The 27,201-nt window shown below is 38.6% G+C and overlaps 22 non-coding genes across 22 annotated transcripts; all 22 read right to left on the bottom strand.

The window, feature by feature from the left end:
• Positions 1 to 686: 686 nt before the first annotated feature.
• Positions 687 to 758, bottom strand: TRNAC-GCA (transfer RNA cysteine (anticodon GCA)). The gene has a single exon. It is a non-coding gene; the product is annotated as a tRNA-Cys (tRNA).
• Positions 759 to 1,766: 1,008 nt separating this feature from the next.
• TRNAC-GCA (transfer RNA cysteine (anticodon GCA)) lies at positions 1,767 to 1,838 on the bottom strand. Its single transcript has one exon. It is a non-coding gene; the product is annotated as a tRNA-Cys (tRNA).
• A 996-nt stretch (positions 1,839 to 2,834) lies between these two features.
• Positions 2,835 to 2,906, bottom strand: TRNAC-GCA (transfer RNA cysteine (anticodon GCA)). The gene has a single exon. It is a non-coding gene; the product is annotated as a tRNA-Cys (tRNA).
• Positions 2,907 to 3,914: 1,008 nt separating this feature from the next.
• Positions 3,915 to 3,986, bottom strand: TRNAC-GCA (transfer RNA cysteine (anticodon GCA)). The gene has a single exon. It is a non-coding gene; the product is annotated as a tRNA-Cys (tRNA).
• Positions 3,987 to 4,983: 997 nt separating this feature from the next.
• On the bottom strand, positions 4,984 to 5,055 carry TRNAC-GCA (transfer RNA cysteine (anticodon GCA)). The gene has a single exon. It is a non-coding gene; the product is annotated as a tRNA-Cys (tRNA).
• Positions 5,056 to 6,063: 1,008 nt separating this feature from the next.
• On the bottom strand, positions 6,064 to 6,135 carry TRNAC-GCA (transfer RNA cysteine (anticodon GCA)). Its single transcript has one exon. It is a non-coding gene; the product is annotated as a tRNA-Cys (tRNA).
• A 996-nt stretch (positions 6,136 to 7,131) lies between these two features.
• Positions 7,132 to 7,203, bottom strand: TRNAC-GCA (transfer RNA cysteine (anticodon GCA)). The gene has a single exon. It is a non-coding gene; the product is annotated as a tRNA-Cys (tRNA).
• A 2,076-nt stretch (positions 7,204 to 9,279) lies between these two features.
• Positions 9,280 to 9,351, bottom strand: TRNAC-GCA (transfer RNA cysteine (anticodon GCA)). The gene has a single exon. It is a non-coding gene; the product is annotated as a tRNA-Cys (tRNA).
• A 1,008-nt stretch (positions 9,352 to 10,359) lies between these two features.
• Positions 10,360 to 10,431, bottom strand: TRNAC-GCA (transfer RNA cysteine (anticodon GCA)). The gene has a single exon. It is a non-coding gene; the product is annotated as a tRNA-Cys (tRNA).
• A 996-nt stretch (positions 10,432 to 11,427) lies between these two features.
• Positions 11,428 to 11,499, bottom strand: TRNAC-GCA (transfer RNA cysteine (anticodon GCA)). Its single transcript has one exon. It is a non-coding gene; the product is annotated as a tRNA-Cys (tRNA).
• Positions 11,500 to 12,507: 1,008 nt separating this feature from the next.
• TRNAC-GCA (transfer RNA cysteine (anticodon GCA)) lies at positions 12,508 to 12,579 on the bottom strand. Its single transcript has one exon. It is a non-coding gene; the product is annotated as a tRNA-Cys (tRNA).
• Positions 12,580 to 13,576: 997 nt separating this feature from the next.
• TRNAC-GCA (transfer RNA cysteine (anticodon GCA)) lies at positions 13,577 to 13,648 on the bottom strand. The gene has a single exon. It is a non-coding gene; the product is annotated as a tRNA-Cys (tRNA).
• A 1,047-nt stretch (positions 13,649 to 14,695) lies between these two features.
• On the bottom strand, positions 14,696 to 14,767 carry TRNAC-GCA (transfer RNA cysteine (anticodon GCA)). The gene has a single exon. It is a non-coding gene; the product is annotated as a tRNA-Cys (tRNA).
• Positions 14,768 to 15,763: 996 nt separating this feature from the next.
• On the bottom strand, positions 15,764 to 15,835 carry TRNAC-GCA (transfer RNA cysteine (anticodon GCA)). The gene has a single exon. It is a non-coding gene; the product is annotated as a tRNA-Cys (tRNA).
• A 1,008-nt stretch (positions 15,836 to 16,843) lies between these two features.
• TRNAC-GCA (transfer RNA cysteine (anticodon GCA)) lies at positions 16,844 to 16,915 on the bottom strand. Its single transcript has one exon. It is a non-coding gene; the product is annotated as a tRNA-Cys (tRNA).
• A 997-nt stretch (positions 16,916 to 17,912) lies between these two features.
• Positions 17,913 to 17,984, bottom strand: TRNAC-GCA (transfer RNA cysteine (anticodon GCA)). The gene has a single exon. It is a non-coding gene; the product is annotated as a tRNA-Cys (tRNA).
• Positions 17,985 to 18,992: 1,008 nt separating this feature from the next.
• On the bottom strand, positions 18,993 to 19,064 carry TRNAC-GCA (transfer RNA cysteine (anticodon GCA)). The gene has a single exon. It is a non-coding gene; the product is annotated as a tRNA-Cys (tRNA).
• A 997-nt stretch (positions 19,065 to 20,061) lies between these two features.
• Positions 20,062 to 20,133, bottom strand: TRNAC-GCA (transfer RNA cysteine (anticodon GCA)). The gene has a single exon. It is a non-coding gene; the product is annotated as a tRNA-Cys (tRNA).
• Positions 20,134 to 22,210: 2,077 nt separating this feature from the next.
• Positions 22,211 to 22,282, bottom strand: TRNAC-GCA (transfer RNA cysteine (anticodon GCA)). The gene has a single exon. It is a non-coding gene; the product is annotated as a tRNA-Cys (tRNA).
• Positions 22,283 to 23,289: 1,007 nt separating this feature from the next.
• Positions 23,290 to 23,361, bottom strand: TRNAC-GCA (transfer RNA cysteine (anticodon GCA)). Its single transcript has one exon. It is a non-coding gene; the product is annotated as a tRNA-Cys (tRNA).
• Positions 23,362 to 24,356: 995 nt separating this feature from the next.
• On the bottom strand, positions 24,357 to 24,428 carry TRNAY-GUA (transfer RNA tyrosine (anticodon GUA)). Its single transcript has one exon. It is a non-coding gene; the product is annotated as a tRNA-Tyr (tRNA).
• A 2,075-nt stretch (positions 24,429 to 26,503) lies between these two features.
• On the bottom strand, positions 26,504 to 26,575 carry TRNAC-GCA (transfer RNA cysteine (anticodon GCA)). The gene has a single exon. It is a non-coding gene; the product is annotated as a tRNA-Cys (tRNA).
• Positions 26,576 to 27,201: the final 626 nt, after the last annotated feature.

Consider the following 27,201-nt stretch of genomic DNA (forward strand, 5'->3'; position numbering starts at 1 on the left):
CCGAGATGGTGGTGAAGTATGATTGTTTTGGGCCAAATGATGGACGAAAAACATTTCTACATACCACTGCAATTTGGTATTTGGAAGGTACACCCAAACGTCCCTTTCAAGTACCATCAATTTAATATATCAGAAAAGGCCATTTTGTGTTCGAAAATGGCCTGAGTCTTCGAGCCAGACTTTTTTCATCTGCAACGAGGGTTCATACATTTTGCACGTAGGCAGAGGTTTTAAGGAGAAATTAAATAGTTTCTACGTTGCACAAGAATGAATGCTTTAAACAAACACATATTTTGTATGCACAGAGGAGAGGAGGAATATATGTAAGACTGAGGACACAGGTTAAATGAGAAATAGATTGACTGCAGCGCTGCCGAGTATACTATGCCATTTCTTTAGTGCGCTACAAGGAAGCACCAAACTGTATAACAAAGTTTTCAATTGTTTTCATAGTGATTCTCTTTGCTTGAAGCTGTGAAAGGAAGAGCCGGATTCCAAAATAAATCAATGATGTTTCAGAAAGTTCCCACGCCCTGTGTAAAAATGCATTTATTCCCAGGTTTTGAGCAGTGACACTGTAATGCTAATAAAGTATAAGATCCAACTGAACACTGACTCTGTCAATGGTGATCCATAGGGACTTTATGAAAGATCCCAGCTACAAACACCAAAACCAAAATAGGTTTAGGGGACACCCGGATTTGAACCAGGGACCTCTTGATCTGCAGTCAAATGCTCTACCACTGAGCTATATCCCCAACTGTTTTCAAAGATCAGAATGACAACATATCAGTACATCATGAAAGAGTGAGAGGCTCAAGCTCAGTTGGGCCACAAAGTACGAGCTTGAAACTGTGGAAAAGGAGAAGTAGTTCTTAATATTATTAATTAAAGGAAAACAGGATCATTTAAAAAACAAAATGTATATGTTTAATTGTTATTTTATTTGAATAGGCAGTGGTCCATAGGACCAATATCTGTAATTAAAATGCTTGTTTTGAAACATTCTCAAAGGGGAAGAGGTTTTTACGAGACTACTTATCTTTGTGGATTGATTACCACAATCACTGATATGGTGGTGAAGTATGATTGTTTTGGGCCAAATTACGGTGAAAAAACATTTCTGCATACCACTACAATTTGGTATTTGAAGGTACAACCAAACACCCCTTTCATGTACCTTCTATTTAATACATCAGAAAAAGCTATTTTGTGTTCGCAAATGGCCTGGTTTCTCAGACCAGCCTGCTTGCACCTGCAACTAGGGTTCGTACATCTTGTACATGGGCAGCGTATTTTAGTAGAAAGTAAATAGATTATGCATTGCACAAAAATGAAGTGCTTCAAACAAACACATACTTTGTATGCACAGAGAAGAGGTGGAATACATGTAAGACTGAGGACACAGGTTAAATGAGGAATAGATTGACTGCATTGCTGCCCACTTTTCTATGCAATTTCTGTAGTGCGATTGAAGGAAGCACTAAACTGTAAAACAAAGTTGCCAATTGCTTTCATAGTCCATTCCCTATGTTTGGTGCTGTGAAAGGAAGAGCCAGATTCCAAAATAAATCAATGCTTTTTCAGACATTTCCCATACGGAATACCGAGCCCTGAATAAAAATGCATTTACTCTCAGGTTTTGAGCAGTGACATTGTAATGCGGTTAAAGTGTAAGATCCAAGCGAACACTGTCTCTGTCAATGATGATCCAAAGGGGTTTTATGAAAAGTCCCAGCTACAAACACAAGAACCAAAATAGGCCAAGGGAACACCTGGATTTGAACCAGGGACCTCTTGATCTGCAGTCAAATGCTCTACCACTGAGCTATATCCCCACCTGTTTGTGAGAGTCGGAATGAAAATATATCAGTACCTCATGAAAGAGTGTGAGCATCATGCTCAGTTGGGCCGGAAAGTACAAGCTTGAAACTGTGGAACAGGAGAAGTAGTTCTTAATATTATTTATTGAAGGAAAACGGGATCGTTTAAAAAAAATATTTATATGTTTCATTGTTATTTTATTTGAACAGGCAGTGGTCCATAGGACCAATGCCTGTACATAAAATGCTTGTTTTGAAACATTCTCAAAGGGGAAGAGGTTTTTACGGGACGCCTTATCCTTTCGCGGATTGGTTACCACAATCACCGAGATGGTGGTGAAGTATGATTGTTTTGGGCCAAATGATGGACGAAAAACATTTCTACATACCACTGCAATTTGGTATTTGGAAGGTACACCCAAACGTCCCTTTCAAGTACCATCAATTTAATATATCAGAAAAGGCCATTTTGTGTTCGAAAATGGCCTGAGTCTTCGAGCCAGCCTTTTTTCATCTGCAACGAGGGTTCATACATTTTGCACGTAGGCAGAGGTTTTAAGGAGAAATTAAATAGTTTCTACGTTGCACAAGAATGAATGCTTTAAACAAACACATATTTTGTATGCACAGAGGAGAGGAGGAATATATGTAAGACTGAGGACACAGGTTAAATGAGAAATAGATTGACTGCAGCGCTGCCGAGTATACTATGCCATTTCTTTAGTGCGCTACAAGGAAGCACCAAACTGTATAACAAAGTTTTCAATTGTTTTCATAGTGATTCTCTTTGCTTGAAGCTGTGAAAGGAAGAGCCGGATTCCAAAATAAATCAATGATGTTTCAGAAAGTTCCCATGCCCTGTGTAAAAATGCATTTATTCCCAGGTTTTGAGCAGTGACACTGTAATGCTAATAAAGTATAAGATCCAACTGAACACTGACTCTGTCAATGGTGATCCATAGGGACTTTATGAAAGATCCCAGCTACAAACACCAAAACCAAAATAGGTTTAGGGGACACCCGGATTTGAACCAGGGACCTCTTGATCTGCAGTCAAATGCTCTACCACTGAGCTATATCCCCAACTGTTTTCAAAGATCAGAATGACAATATATCAGTACATCATGAAAGAGTGAGAGGCTCAAGCTCAGTTGGGCCACAAAGTACGAGCTTGAAACTGTGGAAAAGGAGAAGTAGTTCTTAATATTATTAATTAAAGGAAAACAGGATCATTTAAAAAACAAAATGTATATGTTTAATTGTTATTTTATTTGAATAGGCAGTGGTTCATACGACCAATATCTGTAATTAAAATTTTTGTTTTGAAACATTCTCAAAGGGGAAGAGGTTTTTACGAGACTACTTATCTTTGTGGATTGATTACCACAATCACTGATATGGTGGTGAAGTATGATTGTTTTGGGCCAAATTACGGTGAAAAAACATTTCTGCATACCACTACAATTTAGTATTTGAAGGTACAACCAAACACCCCTTTCATGTACCTTCGATTTAATACATCAGAAAAAGCTATTTTGTGTTCGCAAATGGCCTGGTTTCTCAGACCAGCCTGCTTGCACCTGCAACTAGGGTTCGTACATCTTGTACGTGGGCAGCGTATTTTAGTAGAAAGTAAATAGATTATGCATTGCACAAAAATGAAGTGCTTCAAACAAACACATACTTTGTATGCACACAGAAGAGGTGGAATACATGTAAGACTGAGGACACAGGTTAAATGAGGAATAGATTGACTGCATTGCTGCCCACTTTTCTATGCAATTTCTGTAGTGCGATTGAAGGAAGCACTAAACTGTAAAACAAAGTTGCCAATTGCTTTCATAGTCCATTCCCTTTGTTTGGTGCTGTGAAAGGAAGAGCCAGATTCCAAAATAAATCAATGCTTTTTCAGACATTTCCCATACGGAATACCGAGCCCTGTATAAAAATGCATTTACTCTCAGGTTTTGAGCAGTGACATTGTAATGCTGTTAAAGTGTAAGATCCAAGCGAACACTGACTCTGTCAATGATGATCCAAAGGGGTTTTATGAAAAGTCCCAGCTACAAACACAAGAACCAAAACAGGCCAAGGGGACACCGGGATTTGAACCAGGGACCTCTTGATCTGCAGTCAAATGCTCTACCACTGAGCTATATCCCCACCTGTTTGTGAGAGTCGGAATGAAAATATATCAGTACCTCATGAAAGAGTGTGAGCATCATGCTCAGTTGGGCCGGAAAGTACAAGCTTGAAACTGTGGAACAGGAGAAGTAGTTCTTAATATTATTTATTGAAGGAAAACGGGATCGTTTAAAAAAAATATTTATATGTTTCATTGTTATTTTATTTGAACAGGCAGTGGTCCATAGGACCAATGCCTGTACATAAAATGCTTGTTTTGAAACATTCTCAAAGGGGAAGAGGTTTTTACGGGACGCCTTATCCTTTCGCGGATTGGTTACCACAATCACTGAGATGGTGGTGAAGTATGATTGTTTTGGGCCAAATGATGGACGAAAAACATTTCTACATACCACTGCAATTTGGTATTTGGAAGGTACACCCAAACGTCCCTTTCAAGTACCATCAATTTAATATATCAGAAAAGGCCATTTTGTGTTCGAAAATGACCTGAGTCTTCGAGCCAGCCTTTTTTCATCTGCAACGAGGGTTCATACATTTTGCACGTAGGCAGAGGTTTTAAGGAGAAATTAAATAGTTTCTACGTTGCACAAGAATGAAGTGCTTTAAACAAACACATATTTTGTATGCACAGAGGAGAGGAGGAATATATGTAAGACTGAGGACACATGTTAAATGAGAAATAGATTGACTGCAGCGCTGCCGAGTATACAATGCCATTTCTTTAGTGCGCTACAAGGAAGCACCAAACTGTATAACAAAGTTTTCAATTGTTTTCATAGTCATTCTCTTTGTTTGAAGCTGTGAAAGGAAGAGCCGGATTCCAAAATAAATCAATGATGTTTCAGAAAGTTCCCACGCCCTGTGTAAAAATGCATTTATTCCCAGGTTTTGAGCAGTGACACTGTAATGCTAATAAAGTATAAGATCCAACTGAACACTGACTCTGTCAATGGTGATCCAAAGGGACTTTATGAAAGATCCTAGCTACAAACACCAGAACCAAAATAGGTTTAGGGGACACCCGGAATTTAACCAGGGACCTCTTGATCTGCAGTCAAATGCTCTACCACTGAGCTATATCCCCAACTGTTTTCAAAGATCAGAATGACAATATAACAGTACATCATGAAAGAGTGAGAGGCTCAAGCTCAGTTGGGCCACAAAGTACGAGCTTGAAACTGTGGAAAAGGAGAAGTAGTTCTTAATATTATTAATTAAAGGAAAACAGGATCATTTAAAAAACAAAATGTATATGTTTAATTGTTATTTTATTTGAATAGGCAGTGGTCCATAGGACCAATATCTGTAATTAAAATGTTTGTTTTGAAACATTCTCAAAGGGGAAGAGGTTTTTACGAGACTACTTATCTTTGTGGATTGATTACCACAATCACTGATATGGTGGTGAAGTATGATTGTTTTGGGCCAAATTACGGTGAAAAAACATTTCTGCATACCACTACAATTTTGTATTTGAAGGTACAACCAAACACCCCTTTCATGTACCTTCTATTTAATACATCAGAAAAAGCTATTTTGTGTTCGCAAATGGCCTGGTTTCTCAGACCAGCCTGCTTGCACCTGCAACTAGGGTTCGTACATCTTGTACGTGGGCAGCGTATTTTAGTAGAAAGTAAATAGATTATGCATTGCACAAAAATGAAGTGCTTCAAACAAACACATACTTTGTATGCACAGAGAAGAGGTGGAATACATGTAAGACTGAGGACACAGGTTAAATGAGGAATAGATTGACTGCATTGCTGCCCACTTTTCTATGCAATTTCTGTAGTGCGATTGAAGGAAGCACTAAACTGTAAAACAAAGTTGCCAATTGCTTTCATAGTCCATTCCCTTTGTTTGGTGCTGTGAAAGGAAGAGCCAGATTCCAAAATAAATCAATGCTTTTTCAGACATTTCCCATACGGAATACCGAGCCCTGAATAAAAATGCATTTACTCTCAGGTTTTGAGCAGTGACATTGTAATGCGGTTAAAGTGTAAGATCCAAGCGAACACTGTCTCTGTCAATGATGATCCAAAGGGGTTTTATGAAAAGTCCCAGCTACAAACACAAGAACCAAAATAGGCCAAGGGAACACCTGGATTTGAACCAGGGACCTCTTGATCTGCAGTCAAATGCTCTACCACTGAGCTATATCCCCACCTGTTTGTACGAGTCGGAATGAAAATATATCAGTACCTCATGAAAGAGTGTGAGCATCATGCTCAGTTGGGCCGGAAAGTACAAGCTTGAAACTGTGGAACAGGAGAAGTAGTTCTTAATATTATTTATTGAAGGAAAACGGGATCGTTTAAAAAAAATATTTATATGTTTCATTGTTATTTTATTTGAACAGGCAGTGGTCCATAGGACCAATGCCTGTACATAAAATGCTTGTTTTGAAACATTCTCAAAGGGGAAGAGGTTTTTACGGGACGCCTTATCCTTTCGCGGATTGGTTACCACAATCACCGAGATGGTGGTGAAGTATGATTGTTTTGGGCCAAATGATGGACGAAAAACATTTCTACATACCACTGCAATTTGGTATTTGGAAGGTACACCCAAACGTCCCTTTCAAGTACCATCAATTTCATATATCAGAAAAGGCCATTTTGTGTTCGAAAATGGCCTGAGTCTTCGAGCCAGCCTTTTTTCATCTGCAACGAGGGTTCATACATTTTGCACGTAGGCAGAGGTTTTAAGGAGAAATTAAATAGTTTCTACGTTGCACAAGAATGAATGCTTTAAACAAACACATATTTTGTATGCACAGAGGAGAGGAGGAATATATGTAAGACTGAGGACACAGGTTAAATGAGAAATAGATTGACTGCAGCGCTGCCGAGTATACTATGCCATTTCTTTAGTGCGCTACAAGGAAGCACCAAACTGTATAACAAAGTTTTCAATTGTTTTCATAGTGATTCTCTTTGCTTGAAGCTGTGAAAGGAAGAGCCGGATTCCAAAATAAATCAATGATGTTTCAGAAAGTTCCCACGCCCTGTGTAAAAATGCATTTATTCCCAGGTTTTGAGCAGTGACACTGTAATGCTAATAAAGTATAAGATCCAACTGAACACTGACTCTGTCAATGGTGATCCATAGGGACTTTATGAAAGATCCCAGCTACAAACACCAAAACCAAAATAGGTTTAGGGGACACCCGGATTTGAACCAGGGACCTCTTGATCTGCAGTCAAATGCTCTACCACTGAGCTATATCCCCAACTGTTTTCAAAGATCAGAATGACAACATATCAGTACATCATGAAAGAGTGAGAGGCTCAAGCTCAGTTGGGCCACAAAGTACGAGCTTGAAACTGTGGAAAAGGAGAAGTAGTTCTTAATATTATTAATTAAAGGAAAACAGGATCATTTAAAAAACAAAATGTATATGTTTAATTGTTATTTTATTTGAATAGGCAGTGGTCCATACGACCAATATCTGTAATTAAAATGCTTGTTTTGAAACATTCTCAAAGGGGAAGAGGTTTTTACGAGACTACTTATCTTTGTGGATTGATTACCACAATCACTGATATGGTGGTGAAGTATGATTGTTTTGGGCCAAATTACGGTGAAAAAACATTTCTGCATACCACTACAATTTGGTATTTGAAGGTACAACCAAACACCCCTTTCATGTACCTTCTATTTAATACATCAGAAAAAGCTATTTTGTGTTCGCAAATGGCCTGGTTTCTCAGACCAGCCTGCTTGCACCTGCAACTAGGGTTCGTACATCTTGTACATGGGCAGCGTATTTTAGTAGAAAGTAAATAGATTATGCATTGCACAAAAATGAAGTGCTTCAAACAAACACATACTTTGTATGCACAGAGAAGAGGTGGAATACATGTAAGACTGAGGACACAGGTTAAATGAGGAATAGATTGACTGCATTGCTGCCCACTTTTCTATGCAATTTCTGTAGTGCGATTGAAGGAAGCACTAAACTGTAAAACAAAGTTGCCAATTGCTTTCATAGTCCATTCCCTTTGTTTGGTGCTGTGAAAGGAAGAGCCAGATTCCAAAATAAATCAATGCTTTTTCAGACATTTCCCATACGGAATACCGAGCCCTGAATAAAAATGCATTTACTCTCAGGTTTTGAGCAGTGACATTGTAATGCGGTTAAAGTGTAAGATCCAAGCGAACACTGTCTCTGTCAATGATGATCCAAAGGGGTTTTATGAAAAGTCCCAGCTACAAACACAAGAACCAAAATAGGCCAAGGGAACACCTGGATTTGAACCAGGGACCTCTTGATCTGCAGTTAAATGCTCTACCACTGAGCTATATCCCCACCTGTTTGTGAGAGTCGGAATGAAAATATATCAGTACCTCATGAAAGAGTGTGAGCATCATGCTCAGTTGGGCCGGAAAGTACAAGCTTGAAACTGTGGAACAGGAGAAGTAGTTCTTAATATTATTTATTGAAGGAAAACGGGATCGTTTAAAAAAAATATTTATATGTTTCATTGTTATTTTATTTGAACAGGCAGTGGTCCATAGGACCAATGCCTGTACATAAAATGCTTGTTTTGAAACATTCTCAAAGGGGAAGAGGTTTTTACGGGACGCCTTATCCTTTCGCGGATTGGTTACCACAATCACCGAGATGGTGGTGAAGTATGATTGTTTTGGGCCAAATGATGGACGAAAAACATTTCTACATACCACTGCAATTTGGTATTTGGAAGGTACACCCAAACGTCCCTTTCAAGTACCATCAATTTAGTATATCAGAAAAGGCCATTTTGTGTTCGAAAATGGCCTGAGTCTTCGAGCCAGACTTTTTTCATCTGCAACGAGGGTTCATACATTTTGCACGTAGGCAGAGGTTTTAAGGAGAAATTAAATAGTTTCTACGTTGCACAAGAATGAATGCTTTAAACAAACACATATTTTGTATGCACAGAGGAGAGGAGGAATATATGTAAGACTGAGGACACAGGTTAAATGAGAAATAGATTGACTGCAGCGCTGCCGAGTATACTATGCCATTTCTTTAGTGCGCTACAAGGAAGCACCAAACTGTATAACAAAGTTTTCAATTGTTTTCATAGTGATTCTCTTTGCTTGAAGCTGTGAAAGGAAGAGCCGGATTCCAAAATAAATCAATGATGTTTCAGAAAGTTCCCACGCCCTGTGTAAAAATGCATTTATTCCCAGGTTTTGAGCAGTGACACTGTAATGCTAATAAAGTATAAGATCCAACTGAACACTGACTCTGTCAATGGTGATCCATAGGGACTTTATGAAAGATCCCAGCTACAAACACCAAAACCAAAATAGGTTTAGGGGACACCCGGATTTGAACCAGGGACCTCTTGATCTGCAGTCAAATGCTCTACCACTGAGCTATATCCCCAACTGTTTTCAAAGATCAGAATGACAACATATCAGTACATCATGAAAGAGTGAGAGGCTCAAGCTCAGTTGGGCCACAAAGTACGAGCTTGAAACTGTGGAAAAGGAGAAGTAGTTCTTAATATTATTAATTAAAGGAAAACAGGATCATTTAAAAAACAAAATGTATATGTTTAATTGTTATTTTATTTGAATAGGCAGTGGTCCATAGGACCAATATCTGTAATTAAAATGCTTGTTTTGAAACATTCTCAAAGGGGAAGAGGTTTTTACGAGACTACTTATCTTTGTGGATTGATTACCACAATCACTGATATGGTGGTGAAGTATGATTGTTTTGGGCCAAATTACGGTGAAAAAACATTTCTGCATACCACTACAATTTGGTATTTGAAGGTACAACCAAACACCCCTTTCATGTACCTTCTATTTAATACATCAGAAAAAGCTATTTTGTGTTCGCAAATGGCCTGGTTTCTCAGACCAGCCTGCTTGCACCTGCAACTAGGGTTCGTACATCTTGTACATGGGCAGCGTATTTTAGTAGAAAGTAAATAGATTATGCATTGCACAAAAATGAAGTGCTTCAAACAAACACATACTTTGTATGCACAGAGAAGAGGTGGAATACATGTAAGACTGAGGACACAGGTTAAATGAGGAATAGATTGACTGCATTGCTGCCCACTTTTCTATGCAATTTCTGTAGTGCGATTGAAGGAAGCACTAAACTGTAAAACAAAGTTGCCAATTGCTTTCATAGTCCATTCCCTTTGTTTGGTGCTGTGAAAGGAAGAGCCAGATTCCAAAATAAATCAATGCTTTTTCAGACATTTCCCATACGGAATACCGAGCCCTGAATAAAAATGCATTTACTCTCAGGTTTTGAGCAGTGACATTGTAATGCGGTTAAAGTGTAAGATCCAAGCGAACACTGTCTCTGTCAATGATGATCCAAAGGGGTTTTATGAAAAGTCCCAGCTACAAACACAAGAACCAAAATAGGCCAAGGGAACACCTGGATTTGAACCAGGGACCTCTTGATCTGCAGTCAAATGCTCTACCACTGAGCTATATCCCCACCTGTTTGTGAGAGTCGGAATGAAAATATATCAGTACCTCATGAAAGAGTGTGAGCATCATGCTCAGTTGGGCCGGAAAGTACAAGCTTGAAACTGTGGAACAGGAGAAGTAGTTCTTAATATTATTTATTGAAGGAAAACGGGATCGTTTAAAAAAAATATTTATATGTTTCATTGTTATTTTATTTGAACAGGCAGTGGTCCATAGGACCAATGCCTGTACATAAAATGCTTGTTTTGAAACATTCTCAAAGGGGAAGAGGTTTTTACGGGACGCCTTATCCTTTCGCGGATTGGTTACCACAATCACCGAGATGGTGGTGAAGTATGATTGTTTTGGGCCAAATGATGGACGAAAAACATTTCTACATACCACTGCAATTTGGTATTTGGAAGGTACACCCAAACGTCCCTTTCAAGTACCATCAATTTAATATATCAGAAAAGGCCATTTTGTGTTCGAAAATGGCCTGAGTCTTCGAGCCAGCCTTTTTTCATCTGCAACGAGGGTTCATACATTTTGCACGTAGGCAGAGGTTTTAAGGAGAAATTAAATAGTTTCTACGTTGCACAAGAATGAATGCTTTAAACAAACACATATTTTGTATGCACAGAGGAGAGGAGGAATATATGTAAGACTGAGGACACAGGTTAAATGAGAAATAGATTGACTGCAGCGCTGCCGAGTATACTATGCCATTTCTTTAGTGCGCTACAAGGAAGCACCAAACTGTATAACAAAGTTTTCAATTGTTTTCATAGTGATTCTCTTTGCTTGAAGCTGTGAAAGGAAGAGCCGGATTCCAAAATAAATCAATGATGTTTCAGAAAGTTCCCATGCCCTGTGTAAAAATGCATTTATTCCCAGGTTTTGAGCAGTGACACTGTAATGCTAATAAAGTATAAGATCCAACTGAACACTGACTCTGTCAATGGTGATCCATAGGGACTTTATGAAAGATCCCAGCTACAAACACCAAAACCAAAATAGGTTTAGGGGACACCCGGATTTGAACCAGGGACCTCTTGATCTGCAGTCAAATGCTCTACCACTGAGCTATATCCCCAACTGTTTTCAAAGATCAGAATGACAATATATCAGTACATCATGAAAGAGTGAGAGGCTCAAGCTCAGTTGGGCCACAAAGTACGAGCTTGAAACTGTGGAAAAGGAGAAGTAGTTCTTAATATTATTAATTAAAGGAAAACAGGATCATTTAAAAAACAAAATGTATATGTTTAATTGTTATTTTATTTGAATAGGCAGTGGTTCATACGACCAATATCTGTAATTAAAATTTTTGTTTTGAAACATTCTCAAAGGGGAAGAGGTTTTTACGAGACTACTTATCTTTGTGGATTGATTACCACAATCACTGATATGGTGGTGAAGTATGATTGTTTTGGGCCAAATTACGGTGAAAAAACATTTCTGCATACCACTACAATTTAGTATTTGAAGGTACAACCAAACACCCCTTTCATGTACCTTCGATTTAATACATCAGAAAAAGCTATTTTGTGTTCGCAAATGGCCTGGTTTCTCAGACCAGCCTGCTTGCACCTGCAACTAGGGTTCGTACATCTTGTACGTGGGCAGCGTATTTTAGTAGAAAGTAAATAGATTATGCATTGCACAAAAATGAAGTGCTTCAAACAAACACATACTTTGTATGCACACAGAAGAGGTGGAATACATGTAAGACTGAGGACACAGGTTAAATGAGGAATAGATTGACTGCATTGCTGCCCACTTTTCTATGCAATTTCTGTAGTGCGATTGAAGGAAGCACTAAACTGTAAAACAAAGTTGCCAATTGCTTTCATAGTCCATTCCCTTTGTTTGGTGCTGTGAAAGGAAGAGCCAGATTCCAAAATAAATCAATGCTTTTTCAGACATTTCCCATACGGAATACCGAGCCCTGTATAAAAATGCATTTACTCTCAGGTTTTGAGCAGTGACATTGTAATGCTGTTAAAGTGTAAGATCCAAGCGAACACTGACTCTGTCAATGATGATCCAAAGGGGTTTTATGGAAAGTCCCAGCTACAAACACAAGAACCAAAACAGGCCAAGGGGACACCGGGATTTGAACCAGGGACCTCTTGATCTGCAGTCAAATGCTCTACCACTGAGCTATATCCCCACCTGTTTGTGAGAGTCGGAATGAAAATATATCAGTACCTCATGAAAGAGTGTGAGCATCATGCTCAGTTGGGCCGGAAAGTACAAGCTTGAAACTGTGGAACAGGAGAAGTAGTTCTTAATATTATTTATTGAAGGAAAACGGGATCGTTTAAAAAAAATATTTATATGTTTCATTGTTATTTTATTTGAACAGGCAGTGGTCCATAGGACCAATGCCTGTACATAAAATGCTTGTTTTGAAACATTCTCAAAGGGGAAGAGGTTTTTACGGGACGCCTTATCCTTTCGCGGATTGGTTACCACAATCACTGAGATGGTGGTGAAGTATGATTGTTTTGGGCCAAATGATGGACGAAAAACATTTCTACATACCACTGCAATTTGGTATTTGGAAGGTACACCCAAACGTCCCTTTCAAGTACCATCAATTTAATATATCAGAAAAGGCCATTTTGTGTTCGAAAATGACCTGAGTCTTCGAGCCAGCCTTTTTTCATCTGCAACGAGGGTTCATACATTTTGCACGTAGGCAGAGGTTTTAAGGAGAAATTAAATAGTTTCTACGTTGCACAAGAATGAAGTGCTTTAAACAAACACATATTTTGTATGCACAGAGGAGAGGAGGAATATATGTAAGACTGAGGACACATGTTAAATGAGAAATAGATTGACTGCAGCGCTGCCGAGTATACAATGCCATTTCTTTAGTGCGCTACAAGGAAGCACCAAACTGTATAACAAAGTTTTCAATTGTTTTCATAGTCATTCTCTTTGTTTGAAGCTGTGAAAGGAAGAGCCGGATTCCAAAATAAATCAATGATGTTTCAGAAAGTTCCCACGCCCTGTGTAAAAATGCATTTATTCCCAGGTTTTGAGCAGTGACACTGTAATGCTAATAAAGTATAAGATCCAACTGAACACTGACTCTGTCAATGGTGATCCAAAGGGACTTTATGAAAGATCCTAGCTACAAACACCAGAACCAAAATAGGTTTAGGGGACACCCGGAATTTAACCAGGGACCTCTTGATCTGCAGTCAAATGCTCTACCACTGAGCTATATCCCCAACTGTTTTCAAAGATCAGAATGACAATATAACAGTACATCATGAAAGAGTGAGAGGCTCAAGCTCAGTTGGGCCACAAAGTACGAGCTTGAAACTGTGGAAAAGGAGAAGTAGTTCAAGTACGAGCTTGAAACTGTGGAAAAGGAGAAGTAGTTCTTAATATTATTAATTAAAGGAAAACAGGATCATTTAAAAAACAAAATGTATATGTTTAATTGTTATTTTATTTGAATAGGCAGTGGTCCATAGGACCAATATCTGTAATTAAAATGTTTGTTTTGAAACATTCTCAAAGGGGAAGAGGTTTTTACGAGACTACTTATCTTTGTGGATTGATTACCACAATCACTGATATGGTGGTGAAGTATGATTGTTTTGGGCCAAATTACGGTGAAAAAACATTTCTGCATACCACTACAATTTTGTATTTGAAGGTACAACCAAACACCCCTTTCATGTACCTTCTATTTAATACATCAGAAAAAGCTATTTTGTGTTCGCAAATGGCCTGGTTTCTCAGACCAGCCTGCTTGCACCTGCAACTAGGGTTCGTACATCTTGTACGTGGGCAGCGTATTTTAGTAGAAAGTAAATAGATTATGCATTGCACAAAAATGAAGTGCTTCAAACAAACACATACTTTGTATGCACAGAGAAGAGGTGGAATACATGTAAGACTGAGGACACAGGTTAAATGAGGAATAGATTGACTGCATTGCTGCCCACTTTTCTATGCAATTTCTGTAGTGCGATTGAAGGAAGCACTAAACTGTAAAACAAAGTTGCCAATTGCTTTCATAGTCCATTCCCTTTGTTTGGTGCTGTGAAAGGAAGAGCCAGATTCCAAAATAAATCAATGCTTTTTCAGACATTTCCCATACGGAATACCGAGCCCTGAATAAAAATGCATTTACTCTCAGGTTTTGAGCAGTGACATTGTAATGCGGTTAAAGTGTAAGATCCAAGCGAACACTGTCTCTGTCAATGATGATCCAAAGGGGTTTTATGAAAAGTCCCAGCTACAAACACAAGAACCAAAATAGGCCAAGGGAACACCTGGATTTGAACCAGGGACCTCTTGATCTGCAGTCAAATGCTCTACCACTGAGCTATATCCCCACCTGTTTGTGAGAGTCGGAATGAAAATATATCAGTACCTCATGAAAGAGTGTGAGCATCATGCTCAGTTGGGCCGGAAAGTACAAGCTTGAAACTGTGGAACAGGAGAAGTAGTTCTTAATATTATTTATTGAAGGAAAACGGGATCGTTTAAAAAAAATATTTATATGTTTCATTGTTATTTTATTTGAACAGGCAGTGGTCCATAGGACCAATGCCTGTACATAAAATGCTTGTTTTGAAACATTCTCAAAGGGGAAGAGGTTTTTACGGGACGCCTTATCCTTTCGCGGATTGGTTACCACAATCACCGAGATGGTGGTGAAGTATGATTGTTTTGGGCCAAATGATGGACGAAAAACATTTCTACATACCACTGCAATTTGGTATTTGGAAGGTACACCCAAACGTCCCTTTCAAGTACCATCAATTTAATATATCAGAAAAGGCCATTTTGTGTTCGAAAATGGCCTGAGTCTTCGAGCCAGCCTTTTTTCATCTGCAACGAGGGTTCATACATTTTGCACGTAGGCAGAGGTTTTAAGGAGAAATTAAATAGTTTCTACGTTGCACAAGAATGAATGCTTTAAACAAACACATATTTTGTATGCACAGAGGAGAGGAGGAATATATGTAAGACTGAGGACACAGGTTAAATGAGAAATAGATTGACTGCAGCGCTGCCGAGTATACTATGCCATTTCTTTAGTGCGCTACAAGGAAGCACCAAACTGTATAACAAAGTTTTCAATTGTTTTCATAGTGATTCTCTTTGCTTGAAGCTGTGAAAGGAAGAGCCGGATTCCAAAATAAATCAATGATGTTTCAGAAAGTTCCCATGCCCTGTGTAAAAATGCATTTATTCCCAGGTTTTGAGCAGTGACACTGTAATGCTAATAAAGTATAAGATCCAACTGAACACTGACTCTGTCAATGGTGATCCATAGGGACTTTATGAAAGATCCCAGCTACAAACACCAAAACCAAAATAGGTTTAGGGGACACCCGGATTTGAACCAGGGACCTCTTGATCTGCAGTCAAATGCTCTACCACTGAGCTATATCCCCAACTGTTTTCAAAGATCAGAATGACAATATATCAGTACATCATGAAAGAGTGAGAGGCTCAAGCTCAGTTGGGCCACAAAGTACGAGCTTGAAACTGTGGAAAAGGAGAAGTAGTTCTTAATATTATTAATTAAAGGAAAACAGGATCATTTAAAAAACAAAATGTATATGTTTAATTGTTATTTTATTTGAATAGGCAGTGGTCCATAGGACCAATATCTGTAATTAAAATTTTTGTTTTGAAACATTCTCAAAGGGGAAGAGGTTTTTACGAGACTACTTATCTTTGTGGATTGATTACCACAATCACTGATATGGTGGTGAAGTATGATTGTGTTGGGCCAAATTACGGTGAAAAAACATTTCTGCATACCACTACAATTTAGTATTTGAAGGTACAACCAAACACCCCTTTCATGTACCTTCGATTTAATACATCAGAAAAAGCTATTTTGTGTTCGCAAATGGCCTGGTTTCTCAGACCAGCCTGCTTGCACCTGCAACTAGGGTTCGTACATCTTGTACGTGGGCAGCGTATTTTAGTAGAAAGTAAATAGATTATGCATTGCACAAAAATGAAGTGCTTCAAACAAACACATACTTTGTATGCACACAGAAGAGGTGGAATACATGTAAGACTGAGGACACAGGTTAAATGAGGAATAGATTGACTGCATTGCTGCCCACTTTTCTATGCAATTTCTGTAGTGCGATTGAAGGAAGCACTAAACTGTAAAACAAAGTTGCCAATTGCTTTCATAGTCCATTCCCTTTGTTTGGTGCTGTGAAAGGAAGAGCCAGATTCCAAAATAAATCAATGCTTTTTCAGACATTTCCCATACGGAATACCGAGCCCTGTATAAAAATGCATTTACTCTCAGGTTTTGAGCAGTGACATTGTAATGCTGTTAAAGTGTAAGATCCAAGCGAACACTGACTCTGTCAATGATGATCCAAAGGGGTTTTATGAAAAGTCCCAGCTACAAACACAAGAACCAAAACAGGCCAAGGGGACACCGGGATTTGAACCAGGGACCTCTTGATCTGCAGTCAAATGCTCTACCACTGAGCTATATCCCCACCTGTTTGTGAGAGTCGGAATGAAAATATATCAGTACCTCATGAAAGAGTGTGAGCATCATGCTCAGTTGGGCCGGAAAGTACAAGCTTGAAACTGTGGAACAGGAGAAGTAGTTCTTAATATTATTTATTGAAGGAAAACGGGATCGTTTAAAAAAAATATTTATATGTTTCATTGTTATTTTATTTGAACAGGCAGTGGTCCATAGGACCAAATCCTGTACATAAAATGCTTGTTTTGAAACATTCTCAAAGGGGAAGAGGTTTTTACGGGACGCCTTATCCTTTCGCGGATTGGTTACCACAATCACCGAGATGGTGGTGAAGTATGATTGTTTTGGGCCAAATGATGGACCAAAAACATTTCTACATACCACTGCAATTTGGTATTTGGAAGGTACACCCAAACGTTCCTTTCAAGTACCATCAATTTAATATATCAGAAAAGGCCATTTTGTGTTCGAAAATGGCCTGAGTCTTCGAGCCAGCCTTTTTTCATCTGCAACGAATGTTCATACATTTTGCACGTAGGCAGAGGTTTTAAGGAGAAATTAAATAGTTTCTACGTTGCACAAGAATGAAGTGCTTTAAACAAACACATATTTTGTATGCACAGAGGAGAGGAGGAATATATGTAAGACTGAGGACACAGGTTAAATGAGAAATAGATTGACTGCAGCGCTGCCGAGTATACTATGCCATTTCTTTAGTGCGCTACAAGGAAGCACCAAACTGTATAACAAAGTTTTCAATTGTTTTCATAGTGATTCTCTTTGCTTGAAGCTGTGAAAGGAAGAGCCGGATTCCAAAATAAATCAATGATGTTTCAGAAAGTTCCCACGCCCTGTGTAAAAAGGCATTTATTCCCAGGTTTTGAGCAGTGACACTGTAATGCTAATAAAGTATAAGATCCAACTGAACACTGACTCTGTCAATGGTGATCCAAAGGGACTTTATGAAAGATCCTAGCTACAAACACCAGAACCAAAATAGGTTTAGGGGACACCCGGATTTGAACCAGTGACCTCTTGATCTGCAGTCAAATGCTCTACCACTGAGCTATATCCCCAACTGTTTTCAAAGATCAGAATGACAATATATCAGTACATCATGAAAGAGTGAGAGGCTCAAGCTCAGTTGGGCCACAAAGTACGAGCTTGAAACTGTGGAAAAGGAGAAGTAGTTCTTAATATTATTAATTAAAGGAAAACAGGATCATTTAAAAAACAAAATGTATATGTTTAATTGTTATTTTATTTGAATAGGCAGTGGTCCATAGGACCAATATCTGTATTTAAAATGTTAGTTTTGAAACATTCTCAAAGAGGAACAGGTTTTTACGAGACTACTTATCTTTGTGGAATGATTACCACAATCACTGATATGGTGGTGAAGTATGATTGTTTTGGGCCAAATTACGGTGAAAAAACATTTCTACATACCACTACAATTTGGTATTTGAAGGTACAACCAAACACCCATTTCATGTACCTTCGATTTAATACATCAGAAAAAGCAGTTTTGTGTTCGCAAATGGCCTGGTTTCTCAGACCAGCCTGCTTGCACCTGCAACTAGGGTTCATACATCTTGTACGTGGGCAGCGTTTTTTAGTAGAAAGTAAATAGATTATGCATTGCACAAAAATGAAGTGCTTCAAACAAACACATACTTTGTATGCACAGAGAAGAGGTGGAATACATGTAAGACTGAGGACACAGGTTAAATGAGGAATAGATTGACTGCATTTCTGCCCACTTTTCTATGCAATTTCTGTAGTGCGATCGAAGGAAGCACCAAACTGTAAAACAAAGTTGTCAATTGCTTTCATAGTCCATTCCCTTTGTTTGGTGCTGTGAAAGGAAGAGCCAGATTCCAAAATAAATCAATGCTTTTTCAGACATTTCCCATACGAAATACCGAGCCCTGTATAAAAATGCATTTACTCTCAGGTTTTGAGCAGTGACATTGTAATGCTATTAAAGTGTAAGATCCAAGCGAACACTGACTCTGTCAATGATGATCCAAAGGGGTTTTATGAAAAGTCCCAGCTACAAACACAAGAACCAAAACAGGCCAAGGGGACACCTGGATTTGAACCAGGGACCTCTTGATCTGCAGTCAAATGCTCTACCACTGAGCTATATCCCCACCTGTTTGCGAGAGTCGGAATGAAAATATATCAGTACCTCATGAAAGAGTGTGAGCATCATGCTCAGTTGGGCCGGAAAATACAAGCTTGAAACTGTGGAACAGGAGAAGTAGTTCTTAATATTATTAATTGAAGGAAAACGGGATCGTTTAAAAAAAATATTTATATGTTTCATTGTTATTTTATTTGAACAGGCAGTGGTCCATAGGACCAATGCCTGTACATAAAATGCTTGTTTTGAAACATTCTCAAAGGGGAAGAGGTTTTTACGGGACGCCTTATCCTTTCGCGGATTGGTTACCACAATCACCGAGATGGTGGTGAAGTATGATTGTTTTGGGCCAAATGATGGACCAAAAACATTTCTACATACCACTGCAATTTGGTATTTGGAAGGTACACCCAAACGTCCCTTTCAAGTACCATCAATTTAATATATCAGAAAAGGCCATTTTGTGTTCGAAAATGGCCTGAGTATTCGAGCCAGCCTTTTTTCATCTGCAACGAGGGTTCATACATTTTGCACGTAGGCAGAGGTTTTAAGGAGAAATTAAATAGTTTCTACGTTGCACAAGAATGAAGTGCTTTAAACAAACACATATTTTGTATGCACAGAGGAGAGGAGGAATATATGTAAGACTGAGGACACAGGTTAAATGAGAAATAGATTGACTGCAGCACTGCCGAGTATACTATGCCATTTCTTTAGTGCGCTACAAGGAAGCACCAAACTGTATAACAAAGTTTTCAATTGTTTTCATCGTGATTCTCTTTGCTTGAAGCTGTGAAAGGAAGAGCCGGATTCCAAAATAAATCAATGATGTTTCAGAAAGTTCCCACGCCCTGTGTAAAAATGCATTTATTCCCAGGTTTTGAGCAGTGACACTGTAATGCTAATAAAGTATAAGATCCAACTGAACACTGACTCTGTCAATGGTGATCCATAGGGACTTTATGAAAGATCCCAGCTACAAACACCAAAACCAAAATAGGTTTAGGGGACACCCGGATTTGAACCAGGGACCTCTTGATCTGCAGTCAAATGCTCTACCACTGAGCTATATCCCCAACTGTTTTCAAAGATCAGAATGACAATATATCAGTACATCATGAAAGAGTGAGAGGCTCAAGCTCAGTTGGGCCACAAAGTACGAGCTTGAAACTGTGGAAAAGGAGAAGTAGTTCTTAATATTATTAATTAAAGGAAAACAGGATCATTTAAAAAACAAAATGTATATGTTTAATTGTTATTTTATTTGAATAGGCAGTGGTCCATAGGACCAATATCTGTAATTAAAATTTTTGTTTTGAAACATTCTCAAAGGGGAAGAGGTTTTTACGAGACTACTTATCTTTGTGGATTGATTACCACAATCACTGATATGGTGGTGAAGTATGATTGTTTTGGGCCAAATTACGGTGAAAAAACATTTCTGCATACCACTACAATTTAGTATTTGAAGGTACAACCAAACACCCCTTTCATGTACCTTCGATTTAATACATCAGAAAAAGCTATTTTGTGTTCGCAAATGGCCTGGTTTCTCAGACCAGCCTGCTTGCACCTGCAACTAGGGTTCGTACATCTTGTACGTGGGCAGCGTATTTTAGTAGAAAGTAAATAGATTATGCATTGCACAAAAATGAAGTGCTTCAAACAAACACATACTTTGTATGCACACAGAAGAGGTGGAATACATGTAAGACTGAGGACACAGGTTAAATGAGGAATAGATTGACTGCATTGCTGCCCACTTTTCTATGCAATTTCTGTAGTGCGATTGAAGGAAGCACTAAACTGTAAAACAAAGTTGCCAATTGCTTTCATAGTCCATTCCCTTTGTTTGGTGCTGTGAAAGGAAGAGCCAGATTCCAAAATAAATCAATGCTTTTTCAGACATTTCCCATACGGAATACCGAGCCCTGTATAAAAATGCATTTACTCTCAGGTTTTGAGCAGTGACATTGTAATGCTGTTAAAGTGTAAGATCCAAGCGAACACTGACTCTGTCAATGATGATCCAAAGGGGTTTTATGAAAAGTCCCAGCTACAAACACAAGAACCAAAACTGGCCAAGGGGACACCGGGATTTGAACCATGGACCTCTTGATCTGCAGTCAAATGCTCAACCACTGAGCTATATCCCCACCTGTTTGTGAGAGTCGGAATGAAAATATATCAGTACCTCATGAAAGAGTGTGAGCATCATGCTCAGTTGGGCCGGAAAGTACAAGCTTGAAACTGTGGAACAGGAGAAGTAGTTCTTAATATTATTTATTGAAGGAAAACGGGATCGTTTAAAAAAAATATTTATATGTTTCATTGTTATTTTATTTGAACAGGCAGTGGTCCATAGGACCAATGCCTGTACATAAAATGCTTGTTTTGAAACATTCTCAAAGGGGAAGAGGTTTTTACGGGACGCCTTATCCTTTCGCGGATTGGTTACCACAATCACCGAGATGGTGGTGAAGTATGATTGTTTTGGGCCAAATGATGGACCAAAAACATTTCTACATACCACTGCAATTTGGTATTTGGAAGGTACACCCAAACGTTCCTTTCAAGTACCATCAATTTAATATATCAGAAAAGGCCATTTTGTGTTCGAAAATGGCCTGAGTCTTCGAGCCAGCCTTTTTTCATCTGCAACGAATATTCATACATTTTGCACGTAGGCAGAGGTTTTAAGGAGAAATTAAATAGTTTCTACGTTGCACAAGAATGAAGTGCTTTAAACAAACACATATTTTGTATGCACAGAGGAGAGGAGGAATATATGTAAGACTGAGGACACAGGTTAAATGAGAAATAGATTGACTGCAGCGCTGCCGAGTATACTATGCCATTTCTTTAGTGCGCTACAAGGAAGCACCAAACTGTATAACAAAGTTTTCAATTGTTTTCATAGTGATTCTCTTTGCTTGAAGCTGTGAAAGGAAGAGCCGGATTCCAAAATAAATCAATGATGTTTCAGAAAGTTCCCACGCCCTGTGTAAAAAGGCATTTATTCCCAGGTTTTGAGCAGTGACACTGTAATGCTAATAAAGTATAAGATCCAACTGAACACTGACTCTGTCAATGGTGATCCATAGGGACTTTATGAAAGATCCCAGCTACAAACACCAAAACCAAAATAGGTTTAGGGGACACCCGGATTTGAACCAGGGACCTCTTGATCTGCAGTCAAATGCTCTACCACTGAGCTATATCCCCAACTGTTTTCAAAGATCAGAATGACAATATATCAGTACATCATGAAAGAGTGAGAGGCTCAAGCTCAGTTGGGCCACAAAGTACGAGCTTGAAACTGTGGAAAAGGAGAAGTAGTTCTTAATATTATTAATTAAAGGAAAACAGGATCATTTAAAAAACAAAATGTATATGTTTAATTGTTATTTTATTTGAATAGGCAGTGGTCCATAGGACCAATATCTGTAATTAAAATGTTTGTTTTGAAACATTCTCAAAGGGGAAGAGGTTTTTACGAGACTACTTATCTTTGTGGATTGATTACCACAATCACTGATATGGTGGTGAAGTATGATTGTTTTGGGCCAAATTACGGTGAAAAAACATTTCTGCATACCACTACAATTTGGTATTTGAAGGTACATCCAAACACGCCTTTCATGTACCTTCGATTTAATACATCAGAAAAAGCTATTTTGTGTTCGCAAATGGCCTGGTTTCTCAGACCAGCCTGCTTGCACCTGCAACTAGGGTTCGTACATCTTGTACGTGGGCAGCGTATTTTAGTAGAAAGTAAATAGATTATGCATTGCACAAAAATGAAGTGCTTCAAACAAACACATACTTTGTATGCACAGAGAAGAGGTGGAATACATGTAAGACTGAGGACACAGGTTAAATGAGGAATAGATTGACTGCATTGCTGCCCACTTTTCTATGCAATTTCTGTAGTGCGATTGAAGGAAGCACTAAACTGTAAAACAAAGTTGCCAATTGCTTTCATAGTCCATTCCCTTTGTTTGGTGCTGTGAAAGGAAGAGCCAGATTCCAAAATAAATCAATGCTTTTTCAGACATTTCCCATACGGAATCCCGAGCCCTGTATAAAAATGCATTTACTCTCAGGTTTTGAGCAGTGACATTGTAATGCTGTTAAAGTGTAAGATCCAAGCGAACACTGACTCTGTCAATGATGATCCAAAGGGGTGTATGAAAAGTCCCAGCTACAAACACAAGAACCAAAACAGGCCAAGGGGACACCTGGATTTGAACCAGGGACCTCTTGATCTGCAGTCAAATGCTCTACCACTGAGCTATATCCCCACCTGTTTGTGAGAGTCGGAATGAAAATATATCAGTACCTCATGAAAGAGTGTGAGCATCCTGCTCAGTTGGGCCGGAAAGTACAAGCTTGATACTGTGGAACAGGAGAAGTAGTTCTTAATATTATTTATTGAAGGAAAACGGGATCGTTTAAAAAAAATATTTATATGTTTCATTGTTATTTTATTTGAACAGGCAGTGGTCCATAGGACCAATGCCTGTACATAAAATGCTTGTTTTGAAACATTCTCAAAGGGGAAGAGGTTTTTACGGGACGCCTTATCCTTTCGCGGATTGGTTACCACAATCACCGAGATGGTGGTGAAGTATGATTGTTTTGGGCCAAATGATGGACCAAAAACATTTCTACATACCACTGCAATTTGGTATTTGGAAGGTACACCCAAACGTCCCTTTCAAGTACCATCAATTTAATATATCAGAAAAGGCCATTTTGTGTTCGAAAATGGCCTGAGTCTTCGAGCCAGCCTTTTTCATCTGCAACGAGGGTTCATACATTTTGCACGTAGGCAGAGGTTTTAAGGAGAAATTAAATAGTTTCTATGTTGCACAAGAATGAATGCTTTAAACAAACACATATTTTGTATGCACAGAGGAGAGGAGGAATATATGTAAGACTGAGGACACAGGTTAAATGAGAAATAGATTGACTGCAGCGCTGCCGAGTATACTATGCCATTTCTTTAGTGCGCTACAAGGAAGCACCAAACTGTATAACAAAGTTTTCAATTGTTTTCATAGTGATTCTCTTTGCTTGAAGCTGTGAAAGGAAGAGCCGGATTCCAAAATAAATCAATGATGTTTCAGAAAGTTCCCACGCCCTGTGTAAAAATGCATTTATTCCCATGTTTTGAGCAGTGACACTGTAATGCTAATAAAGTATAAGATCCAACTGAACACTGACTCTGTCAATGGTGATCCATAGGGACTTTATGAAAGATCCCAGCTACAAACACCAAAACCAAAATAGGTTTAGGGGACACCCGGATTTGAACCAGGGACCTCTTGATCTACAGTCAAATGCTCTACCACTGAGCTATATCCCCTACTGTTTTCAAAGATCAGAATAAAAATATATTAGTACATCATGAAAGAGTGAGAGGCTCAAGCTCAGTTGGGCCACAAAGTACGAGCTTGAAACTGTGGAAAAGGAGAAGTAGTTCTTAATATTATTAATTAAAGGAAAACAGGATCATTTAAAAAACAAAATGTATATGTTTAATTGTTATTTTATTTGAATAGGCAGTGGTCCATAGGACCAATATCTGTAATTAAAATGTTTGTTTAGAAACATTCTCAAAGAGGAACAGGTTTTTACGAGACTACTTATCTTTGTGGAATGATTACCACAATCACTGATATGGTGGTGAAGTATGATTGTTTTGGGCCAAATTACGGTGAAAAAACATTTCTGCATACCACTACAATTTGGTATTTGAAGGTACAACCAAACACCCCTTTCATGTACCTTCGATTTAATACATCAGAAAAAGCTATTTTGTGTTCGCAAATGGCCTGGTTTCTCAGACCAGCCTGCTTGCACCTGCAACTAGGGTTCGTACATCTTGTACGTGGGCAGCGTATTTTAGTAGAAAGTAAATAGATTATGCATTGCACAAAAATGAAGTGCTTCAAACAAACACATACTTTGTATGCACAGAGAAGAGGTGGAATACATGTAAGACTGAGGACACAGGTTAAATGAGGAATAGATTGACTGCATTGCTGCCCACTTTTCTATGCAATTTCTGTAGTGCGATCGAAGGAAGCACCAAACTGTAAAACACAGTTGCCAATTGCTTTCATAGTCCATTCCCTTTGTTTGGTGCTGTGAAAGGAAGAGCCAGATTCCAAAATAAATCAATGCTTTTTCAGACATTTCCCATACGGAATACCGAGCCCTGTATAAAAATGCATTTACTCTCAGGTTTTGAGCAGTGACATTGTAATGCTGTTAAAGTGTAAGATCCAAGCGAACACTGACTCTGTCAATGATGATCCAAAGGGGTTTTATGAAAAGTCCCAGCTTCAAACACAAGAACCAAAACAGGCCAAGAGACACCTGGACTTGAACCAGGGACCTCTTGATCTGCAGTCAAATGCTCTACCACTGGGCTATATCCCCACCTGTTTGTGAGAGTCGGAATGAAAATATATCAGTACCTCATGAAAGAGTGTGAGCATCATGCTCAGTTGGGCCGGAAAGTACAAGCTTGAAACTGTGGAACAGGAGAAGTAGTTCTTAATATTATTTATTGAAGGAAAACGGGATCGTTTAAAAAAAATATTTATGTGTTTCATTGTTATTTTATTTGAACAGGCAGTGGTCCATAGGACCAATGCCTGTACATAAAATGCTTGTTTTGAAACATTCTCAAAGGGGAAGAGGTTTTTACGGGACGCCTTATCCTTTCGCGGATTGGTTACCACAATCACCGAGATGGTGGTGAAGTATGATTGTTTTGGGCCAAATGATGGACGAAAAACATTTCTACATACCACTGCAATTTGGTATTTGGAAGGTACACCCAAACGTCCCTTTCAAGTACCATCAATTTAATATATCAGAAAAGGCCATTTTGTGTTCGAAAATGGCCTGAGTCTTCGAGCCAGCCTTTTTTCATCTGCAACGAGGGTTCATACATTTTGCACGAAGGCAGAGGTTTTAAGGAGAAATTAAATAGTTTCTACGTTGCACAAGAATGAAGTGCTTTAAACAAACACATATTTTGTATGCACAGAGGAGAGGAGGAATATATGTAAGACTGAGGACACATGTTAAATGAGAAATAGATTGACTGCAGCGCTGCCGAGTATACTATGCCATTTCTTTAGTGCGCTACAAGGAAGCACCAAACTGTATAACAAAGTTTTCAATTGTTTTCATAGTCATTCTCTTTGTTTGAAGCTGTGAAAGGAAGAGCCGGATTCCAAAATAAATCAATGATGTTTCAGAAAGTTCCCACGCCCTGTGTAGAAATGCATTTATTCCCAGGTTTTGAGCAGTGACACTATAATGCTAATAAAGTATAAATCCAACTGAACACTGACTCTGTCAATGGTGATCCAAAGGGACTTCATGAAAGATCCTAGCTACAAACACCAGAACCAAAATAGGTTTAGGGGACACCCGGATTTGAACCAGGGACCTCTTGATCTGCAGTCAAATGCTCTACCACTGAGCTATATCCCCAACTGTTTTCAAAGATCAGAATGACAATATAACAGTACATCATGAAAGAGTGAGAGGCTCAAGCTCAGTTGGGCCACAAAGTACGAGCTTGAAACTGTGGAAAAGGAGAAGTAGTTCTTAATATTATTAATTAAAGGAAAACAGGATCATTTAAAAAACAAAATGTATATGTTTAATTGTTATTTTATTTGAATAGGCAGTGGTCCATAGGACCAATATCTGTAATTAAAATGTTTGTTTTGAAACATTCTCAAAGAGGAACAGGTTTTTACGAGACTACTTATCTTTGTGGAATGATTACCACAATCACTGATATGGTGGTGAAGTATGATTGTTTTGGGCCAAATTACGGTGAAAAAACATTTCTGCATACCACTACAATTTGGTATTTGAAGGTACAACCAAACACCCCTTTCATGTACCTTCGATTTAATACATCAGAAAAAGCTATATTGTGTTCGCAAATGGCCTGGTTTGTGGTAAATATTTCTCCTTTACCGGGACTGAATTTGATACAGGAACATAGTAAAATAGCTCAATGAAATGAGAGGCAGAATCCGTGGTATTAGAGGTTCGGAAGGGGCTTTATTCCGGTGATCGATTATAATCGGATGCTTCAAGTTCCA

This window comes from Triturus cristatus, chromosome 4_1 (assembly GCF_964204655.1).
Source record: "Triturus cristatus chromosome 4_1, aTriCri1.1, whole genome shotgun sequence".
Classification (NCBI taxonomy): Eukaryota; Metazoa; Chordata; class Amphibia; order Caudata; family Salamandridae; genus Triturus; species Triturus cristatus.